We start from the raw sequence: 9290 nt of genomic DNA on the forward strand, positions 1-9290 counted from the left end.
AAAACACCTTGAACAGCATTTTTTGACTAAGAGCCCTTTGAACACTTGTTGCTTTGCTGAACAAGACCATATCTAAGGCTGCTATTCACACAGCTCCATAGAAACGCCATGGGATAGTGTGTGGTTCATTTTGGCAACTTGCTCAATATTCATGCTGTTTTCTTCATGTTTTACAAACCAAGTACAAAGGAATGTTGTTTGAATGAGAAAAATCCTCTGCTTTCTCTCCTTGTTCTCCACTCAGTGGGTTCCCTTTCCAGCCAGGTTAGAAAACAGTGTCATTTGAATGTAGAGGCCTCTTTGAACGCCGCACAGGAGGTATAACGAACATGCCTAGCTCAGACCTGGAACAGTTCCCAGACCCAAAACGAATGAACACCGTGGTGTCTAAACAGAAGTCTGGCTTTCTTTCAGTCCAGGGACTTATTAGGTTTGATGCTTCCCTACGACGCTTTGTTCTGCCTCTCTAAATCCTCCTTCTGAAGTATGATGTAGCAAATACTGAGGAGCATCGTCCCTCTGTCGCCATAGTAACCTGAGTGCACTCCAGCAAGCACTATGCTCCAGATGAAATGTGCAAACAATCCACAGTACCCCCAGCCAATGCACAGACCCTCACCCCCTGAGCCACGGAACAGGGTCATTCTATGAAACAAGAGTTGGCAAGAGCTGAAGAGTCTGCACCCGACTTAGGAAAATACCCGGCATCAAGATTAACCTTATGGTCCATCTTCAGTGCTGTATAGCCCTGTTTCTCTGCACCTCACTTATCAGAACCCCGCCCTGCTACTCACATCAGGGTCAGTCTTTAGCTTTAGGCCGGGACCCTGTGTCAGAGAACAGAGGGGTTTCAGAGAAGTGATGCCTGGTTAATCAGGAAAGCCAAGAGTCAGGATTGTGAGGGAAGCATTTAATTAAATCAATCTCACTCAAAATGCTGTGTTGAAAACCCTCTGCTAAACCATTTTAGTGTTGGACTTCAGCTAAGCGCTGCAGATCAGTTTGCACATGCTCTTCTTCGTCACATTTGGTCCTTAAACTGCCCACTGTTCCCTGGTTTCCTCTTCTTGAGCGTCTCCTGCCAGATAATCAGGAACACCTGGGTTTCCTATCATCGCGTCTGCCCTTCACTTTGGGACAGATCTGCAGCTGGTGTTAATTGGCCTAGGCCCATGGAAGTCGAAGGAGTTGTGCTGGTTTTTGAGGGTCTGGCCCATATGCTTTAATCTTTAGGTTCAGATAGCAAACATCAGGAAGATACTCCACCCACTAAAATTTACACAGAGACGATCTTGTGCCTGGGGAGGTGAATGGGGACATAGGTACTTTCCATCGAAATAACGTTTCATTTTGATTACATTAAACAACAAGGAGGTCAAGGCTCAGTGAGGCAGCATAGCATCTCCTCTCTGACAAGCTGCACTAACTGTGAAGACAAAATGGCTGCTGAACTCTGACCACCAGGAAAGTTTTGAGACACTTAGAGTACACACAGAAAAACCCCCACAAGACATCACAGTTTCATAGCTACAGACACCTCATGTAGCTCTAGAACAGCCCATAAAACCGGAAAACAAAGCTTATGAACATTTCAGCATGTCCTAGTTGTTTACATGTCTGAAATGGACCCATTTGTCCTGACATTTTTAAGACACCCTTTTTGAAATCATGATCAACATTTTGCCAAAACCACATACTCATAGCATTAGGACCCTGAGGATCCAAATACAAATCCGCAGTTTTCAGAAGGCTTTCGAACAGTTTCAGATGAAGTTCACAATCTCTCTAAGTCCTTTTATGTCCCCCATCACCACAGAATCTGAGTACCTCAAAATCCTGTAGTGACTTTACCCTCCCAACACCTCTGTGGTGTAGGGATGTATGATCTCCATTTGACACAGCTTGACATATTCTTTGTAGTTGTAAATGGTGTCAGCTCATCCAAACACCCCACTTCTAGTGTCAATGAATGCTGGTCACAGAATAATAAACAGACACTGAATTCTGCTGGAGTCAACTCCTAGATTTATTGACTGAGACAAACTTAATCGACTGAGGTTTCACCTCGCTCAATATGTATCTGGAGAGACAATAAATCTTGACGCTGACCAAAACTGAAAGTTCATATATGTGCACTGTAACAGTCTTCCCACTGGCACAAGTGATATGGATTTCAATATAGTTTAATTCTGAATTATCACATGGGCACAGCTTTCTAATGCATGTGGGAAATGCAGAGCTGGGAACACGGTGGCTATGTTTCCTCACTGTAATCCCATTGTCAGTGCGGGGTAGCTGTGTTTTGCATTTTGCATTTTTACAGACAGCCATCTATCAGGAATTGGGCTGCAGCAGGCCCATTTCACATGCAATGATGTCGTTCTTGTTGGGAGAGTTCGTTGAGTCCCTTGCGAATACCCACTGGGTATCTGTCCTGCATGAGAATCAATTACAGAAATGACAAATGGTGCATTATAAATGGTCACTTGGCATACATTTCAGTTGGGAGCTATGCTGTTCTGCTAAGCAACAATTGAAAGAAACCTCCTGGAGGTCACATTCCACTGGCAATTTTTTTTATTATGTGGGCAGTGACCATCCTGACAATGGTAACAACTACTTTGGCAGAAAATTGTAAACACTGTTTTTCCAAAGGGGCCAGACCTACACGGGTTGCTTGCTCTCAGTTTCATTCCTATGATATCTTGGTATGTTCCCAGGCACAGTCATTATAGCCAGGTGATAAAAAGACCGGTATTTGTGAAGAATGATTGCCTTAATAAAAGCTCCCAGCAGAAGTTTCATTCTGCACAGGGGAGAATAACTGTCTTGGGCTTGATTCCCAAAGCAGATGCATTTTCCAAGGCTACAAAAGTGACGAAGATCCCTGGTGCCATATTTTTCGAGCGTCACTCGCTGGCAGTCACAAAGCTTCGGAATGTTGAAGTTCAGGCTCTTAGACGATCAGAGGTTATGAATATCATCAGGTTTTTCTACTTCCACAGCCCACTTTTTCTGGACTTCCTCGGGGCTCCTTCTGGCATCTTGGCAATGGGGAGAGGTAGTTGCATGACCTCAAACAAGAGACAACTTTAGGCACCTAAGCTTTTTTATATGTATATCTTTTTCTTTTCCCAGTTGCAACTAGGAGAGAGAACGTTTAAAGCCCGCTTCTCTGAGACAAAACCTTCCTGTCATGACTAGCTGTTTGCACTATGACATCATGCGATACATCACCACATCATGAGGCATATATTGTCGCCACCTCACTGCTACATGATATCACCACGTGAGACCATATCACAGGGCCCAGCAACATTTTACCGTTTTACCATGTCCTGCAATCGTTGTCAATGCTTGGACTGTTGACAGGCTGACAGCCACAACTGTGTTCCTTCCTTACCTTGACTTGATCATTTCTGAGGTCAAGGATAGGTTATGCCGAGCTAATCTTCTCTGACCTTCCTGTATTTACTGGCAGAAAAAGCACTTTTAAGGGCCTGTTCCCAACCAAGGACTGATACAAATCACAAAGAAGTCAATGGGAATCTTTCCACTGACTTCAATGGGCCTCGGAGGTATTGCAGTACTCCCATTGACTTCAGTAGGAACAGGAGCCGGCCCACATTGACTTTGTGATTAATGAAAAATCCCTTCTACACCAGTCTCCTGGAAATGAGACGTCAGCACGAATGTCTGGCCATGTCACAATGTGCTGGCGATCTGGACATCGTCGTTTTGGGAGTGTGACTGTTTTTGCTCTTTAAAATTCTGTTAAAGATTTCTGGAAGAAGCTGTTACATCTCTCCATCTTGAGTGACTTCAGGCCTCAGAACACAGGGGTCAACATTTTAGAAAAACATCTCAGTGTTGGGAGTACTGGGTTAGAGATTCCCAACCCCCAGAGAGTCAGTCTGGGCTTTCAATTCATGTGAATCGCACAAGTAAAGAGTGATCCAGGGACAGCTCGGTGACAGAAAATGTATGAAATGTGTGTCCCTGCATCATCCTTCTCTTCTATTTCCTTTTTCGTCCTTGCGTACGCTGGGCCTGATCCAAACCCTACTGAAATCAAGAGGAGTCATTCCCTAGACTTCAATGGGCTCTGGACCAGGCCCTAACAACAGCATGTCAGTGGTAGAGCAGAACACTTGAAAAAAGGAGATTATATTCAATTTCACTGACATTGCTGCTAAACTGCGGTGAAATTCTCTCCTCTGCAAGAACCTGCTCAAGGGCCCACCAATTAAATCCCATGTAAACCCTTAAAATAGGATTTAAGTGGTGCCCTGGATGCAGAGAGACAGGATAGAAAAAGGGGGGTAGGAGGGAGCAAGGGTACAGTGTGTGTGTGTGTGTGTGTGTGTGTATGAGTGAGAGAGAGATGGGACCAATGGAAGGAGAGAGAGATTCACGAGAGTAACCGAAGGTTGGGGGGAGAGAGAGCCAACAAGAAAATGGAAATGGGGGAGTGGAAGAGACACAATCAGTGTTGCCGTCTCTTGCAATCTCACTGAGAGTCTTGTGATATTTGGAGTTTTTTCTTAAAGTCCCAGCTCCTGGAGTCTGGTGATTATGTAAGAATCTCAGCTTTCATATATTTTTTTTAAAGGAAGTCTCTAGCCCTCCTGGCTGCAGAGAAAACTTCAAAGATGTGACCCCCCCCCCTCAGGGCTCAGAAACTAGAAGACAAACAAAAACACCCCAAATTTATTCTTTTTTAAAAAATCTCATGATTTTTAAGCCAATTTCATTACTTTTGGAGACCTGACTCTTGATTTTTGAACACTTGGGATCAGCAGCAATGGACAACACATTTCTTTCCCTCTGTAACTATGTAGTCATCCTTCTCCTGCACTCCTTCCCCTCCCAGCACTTGTTCCTGGCCCCTGCTCCTGCCCAGACCTCCTGATCCTCTCTCCTAGATCCCCGCAACCACTGTTCCCTCTAAGCTGTGCACGTGTGCGCACGCACACAGATTCTAAACCCGGCGCACATGGGGAAACACCACACGCACGTTTGTCTCGCATCCTGACTGCACATCCGTCAGGATGCCCGCTCACCATCACCGCCAAAGTCCTGGGGCTGGTGTGGCAGCGCTTCCTGGGGCAGCTCCCGGTGGCGCGCCCGCCCGCCGGCAGGAGCCTGTAGTGTGGGTGGCTCCCTCCTGCCCAATCAGAGCTGCAGGGCCAGGGCTTGCAGGTGCCCTCCCCCTTCCCCCTGACCCAACCAGATCCTACCCTAAGAGCCAGAGGGACCTGCTGGCTCTTAGGGTCTCTGCGTGCCACCCACGCCTGCAAGCCCCACTCCGCAGCTCCGGCAGCTCCCATTGGCGCTTTTCCTGGCCAATGGGAGCCACAGAGCTCGCGCTTGTGATGGGCTCAGCACATGGAAAGTGGAGGACCCCCCCCCCCCCGCTGCTCTGACCCTAGGAGACAGAGACCTCCCAGAAGGGCTGGTGAGTGCAGCCAGAGAATGGGGCAAGGTGTGGTGGAGTAAGTGTCTGGGAGGTGTGTGGAGGGCACTGGGCAGTGGGGGAGGTTTGTGTGTTTTGGGGTGCTAGGCAGTGGGGGCCTGTTGGGGGGTGCTGGGCAGTGGGGGAGATCTGTGTGTGTCAGGGCACTGGGCAGTGGGGATCTGTGTGGGGCATTGTTTAGTAGTGGTGGTGGGGCTGTGGGGAAGGGCACTGGGAGGGAGGGAGGGAGGAGAAATCTGTGTGTATTGGGAAACTAGCAAGTGGGGGGTTCTGTTTGGGGTGCTGGGCAGCTGTGGTGGGGCTGTGGGTGGGGGGGCGCTGGACAGGGGTGGCAGTGTGCACAGCACTGTGCATTTGTGTCAAATGTAGGGAGTTGTGGGGGGGCTCTGGGCATAGTGGGTTCAGGGGTTGCAGGCCAGGGGAGCTTTGTGGCTCTCTTCTCCCACCCACCCCACCCCCCACTCGCCCAATGTGTCCTGATATTTCACTCTTGCAATCTGGTCACCCTATTTACGGGTGACTTTTGACATTGTTCACCCGCCATCTATCAACACAGCCAGATTCTACTAGCTGGCAAGAGGGGGAAAGGGAAAGGAGGGCAATTAATCATACCCCTCCCCGCCAGCATTTCAAACGTGGAACATTGATCACATCGGGACAGTCGGGAGTGGGGGACCCACACATCTCCTTGTAGTCTGTTCATTTGGCTGTGTACAAACTCAAGTACGTGCGAATAAGTCAAAATGCCTGGCCGTAGTTGCTAAGGAACTGCAAAGATTTCCCAGAAACGAACAAAGGTAAGTGTTGTTTTCGTGACTGAAATCTTTCAAAGGCTTTGGACTTCATACATTTACTCTTGATGTTTTACTATTTTCCCGTGTTTTTTTGCCGCAGATACATGGACGTGATTGGAGGTATGCACAAACTTCCGGTATCCTGATCTGAATGATCTCCCGTTTGCCCTTTTGTTGAGTCACGCTGTTAAGCACATTGAAATAGTAGCCATATAATAAAAGTATTAATTTTAAATAAACCAATCTGGTAAAAAATCAATCCCACTGTCACTGTCTAGAAGTCTAAAGCATAAAAGAACAGTGACTTCATTTAAATCTGGATGGCTGGATGAGACAATAGAGAAGGTTACACCCAAGACAGATAGTGTAATACTTGTTAAACTTTGTGAAATATTCACATATTCACATATGATGAAGACAAAGGAGTGGTTTGTGTATATTGTCAAGATGCCAGAGTTCCAGGAGAATTTTAAACAGGAAGAATGTGGAACGATGTATGGAAGTTGGATTTCTTAAAGCGTCATCTGTCAAATAAGTCTCATATAGATGGTGTAACAAGACTTAGAAACAAAAACCCTTCCTTACGGAGCGGATTGCTTAGCATGATACTTGAAATTCCAGCTGAAAAGCAAAGTAGGCAAATTAATCTTGAACGCAAGCGCTCAAACCCAGAAGAAATCAAGGTACTTATTGACAATGCGTTGTTGGCTATTCAAATGAACAGCTCAATGCTTTCTGTTCAGGATATTAATGACCATATGGAAAAGTATGTGCGCATACCAGCAAGCTGGAGAAATAAAAATTATGCTTTTGAATTTCTTGAAATTATCAACTGCATTGTCCAAAATGACCTCATGCGTGAAATAGCATCGGCAATGTTTCATACTCTAGCTGTTGATGAAAGCACTGATATATCCATTAACAGATACTTGATACTCTACTTTAAATATAGATCCATAAATTCTGCAGACTATAAAATTTCATTTGGTGGACTATTACGATTGCAAGAATGTAATGCTGTTTCAATAGTGTCTGCAATCAAAGATTTTATAAAAAAACACCAACTTGATCTAATGAAAATGGTGATGTTCACATCTGATGGTGCTTCCATGATGTTGGGCAAACTCAGTGGCAGGGTGGCTCAGCTAAAACATGATATTCCACACTTAGTCCAGCAACATTGCGTTGCACACTGGGAAGACTTGGGGATTTCAGATGCATGGAAAGAGGTCAAGCTGATAAGAGACATCAAAACCTTAATGAGAACTGTCTACATGGTGTTCTGTCGGTCATCCAGGAGAAAATGCAAATTTCAGGAAATAGTGGATGCTTCTGAATGTGAGTCAGTGGCTTTCAGGCCACTCAATGAAGTGCGCTGGTTATCTAGGCACTTTGCACTTAGAGCAATTATTCTCATCTATAATCCTCTTCTGGAATATTTTGAGCAAGACAAAGATACTGATCCAGTTTCTAAATACTGCCACAAAAAGCTGAATACCATGGAATACCGAATAACATTAGAAGTTTTGAATGATGTTTTGTCGGAGCTGGCTTCACTATCCACGCTGCTCCAGAAACGGGGCCTTACACCTCTTGAAGCATTTCACCTTGCCTGAGATAAACTGAACAAGATCAGAAGACAGTACCTTGGCGATTCAGTCTTATGGAGTGACAAAGTTAAGGCTCTCTTAGATATGAGCTCTCAAGAAAATAATGAAATTGATACCAGTTCCATAATAACTTTCATAAACATCTTGTGTGCACATTTGGCAGACAGGTTTCCAGAGGATGAAGTCCAGGAGTGGTCCACTTTTGATTGTGCAGCAATAGTTAAGTGTGACTTCAATTTTGGAATTCATCAGGTCAAATCCGTATGTCCAAAATACAAAGACTTTCTTGCTGAAGAGATTGTTATATTCAGTCAGTACAATGACTTCAAGTTTGCAGTAGCCAAAAGAATCAAAAGCCAATTGCTTTTAAGTTTCCCGGATATGGTGACATTTGCTCACCAGAACGAACAGTTTCAGGATCTTGCAGAGTTGATGGATATTGGAGGAACATTCCTAGCATCAAGTGCAGACTGTGAGCGTGGCGTTAGCTTAATGAACACTCTAAAAAACAAACTACTGAATCGTTTACAAGTAGATCATTTGGACATGCTGATGTCTGTTAAGAGTTACCAGCTGGATGGAGGACTGATAGATCTGGACAGAGTTTATATTGAATGGGCAAATGAAAAAGATCGCAGGGAAAAGCAGTAGGGTTAGTTTAGCAGTCTTTGACATTTCGACCAATAAGGAAATTAAAATGCATTTGTAATTACATATCTTATTCTTGGCGGATAATCATTTATTCATATTTTTTAGGAAAATTTTAAATTTAAAACACAAACTTTTGTTTTTCTTTTTTTACTTATGATGTCTCTATCTGAAAACCCATATAAATTGACACAAATTGCAAATTAAAACTTTTTAAATATATAAGCATTTTACTCGCTTAGGCGCATCTGCCTCATGGCGCACAAATTTGAACTCTGCTTCAAAAATTTGCACAGAAGAAATTTTTTGCACACTCGGCCTGTCAAAAATTATAGGGACCATTGCCCCCAACCCATGTATCCATCCCAGTCCCCTTTCCTGGCTGTAAACTCTTACTATTGGTTCTGGCGACAGTAACAGTAGCCTTGCACCATGCTCAATTCAGAGTTGGGGTTTCTCAAGTATTAGCCACTCAAGACAATAACTTGTAGCACTTGCACTGCTCTATGCAGATGGGCGGTATTTGCATTTGTCATTAGCACCCGCTGCATGTCTCGTAATTCATTTCAGGGAATGTACTTTGGCAGTGCAAAGCCAGAATGATACAGTACAGCACTGTGAATGTATTTTTCCTACATGATGGATAGGGATCTTATAGGTTTCAACTTATTGTTTATCATGTAAAGCCCTTATACCAGTGTCATTTCCACTCAGCCCTTACATCTATTCACCCGATCCAAGCACTTTACCAAGTTGTACATT

General features: G+C 44.6%; 1 pseudogene; it reads left to right on the forward strand.

Moving 5' to 3' along the window:
* The first annotated feature begins 329 nt into the window (after nucleotides 1-329).
* On the forward strand, nucleotides 330-8531 carry LOC141995856 (E3 SUMO-protein ligase KIAA1586-like; annotated as a pseudogene).
* Nucleotides 8532-9290: the final 759 nt, after the last annotated feature.

This window comes from Natator depressus, chromosome 11, assembly GCF_965152275.1.
Source record: "Natator depressus isolate rNatDep1 chromosome 11, rNatDep2.hap1, whole genome shotgun sequence".
In the NCBI taxonomy this organism is placed as follows: domain Eukaryota; kingdom Metazoa; phylum Chordata; order Testudines; family Cheloniidae; genus Natator; species Natator depressus.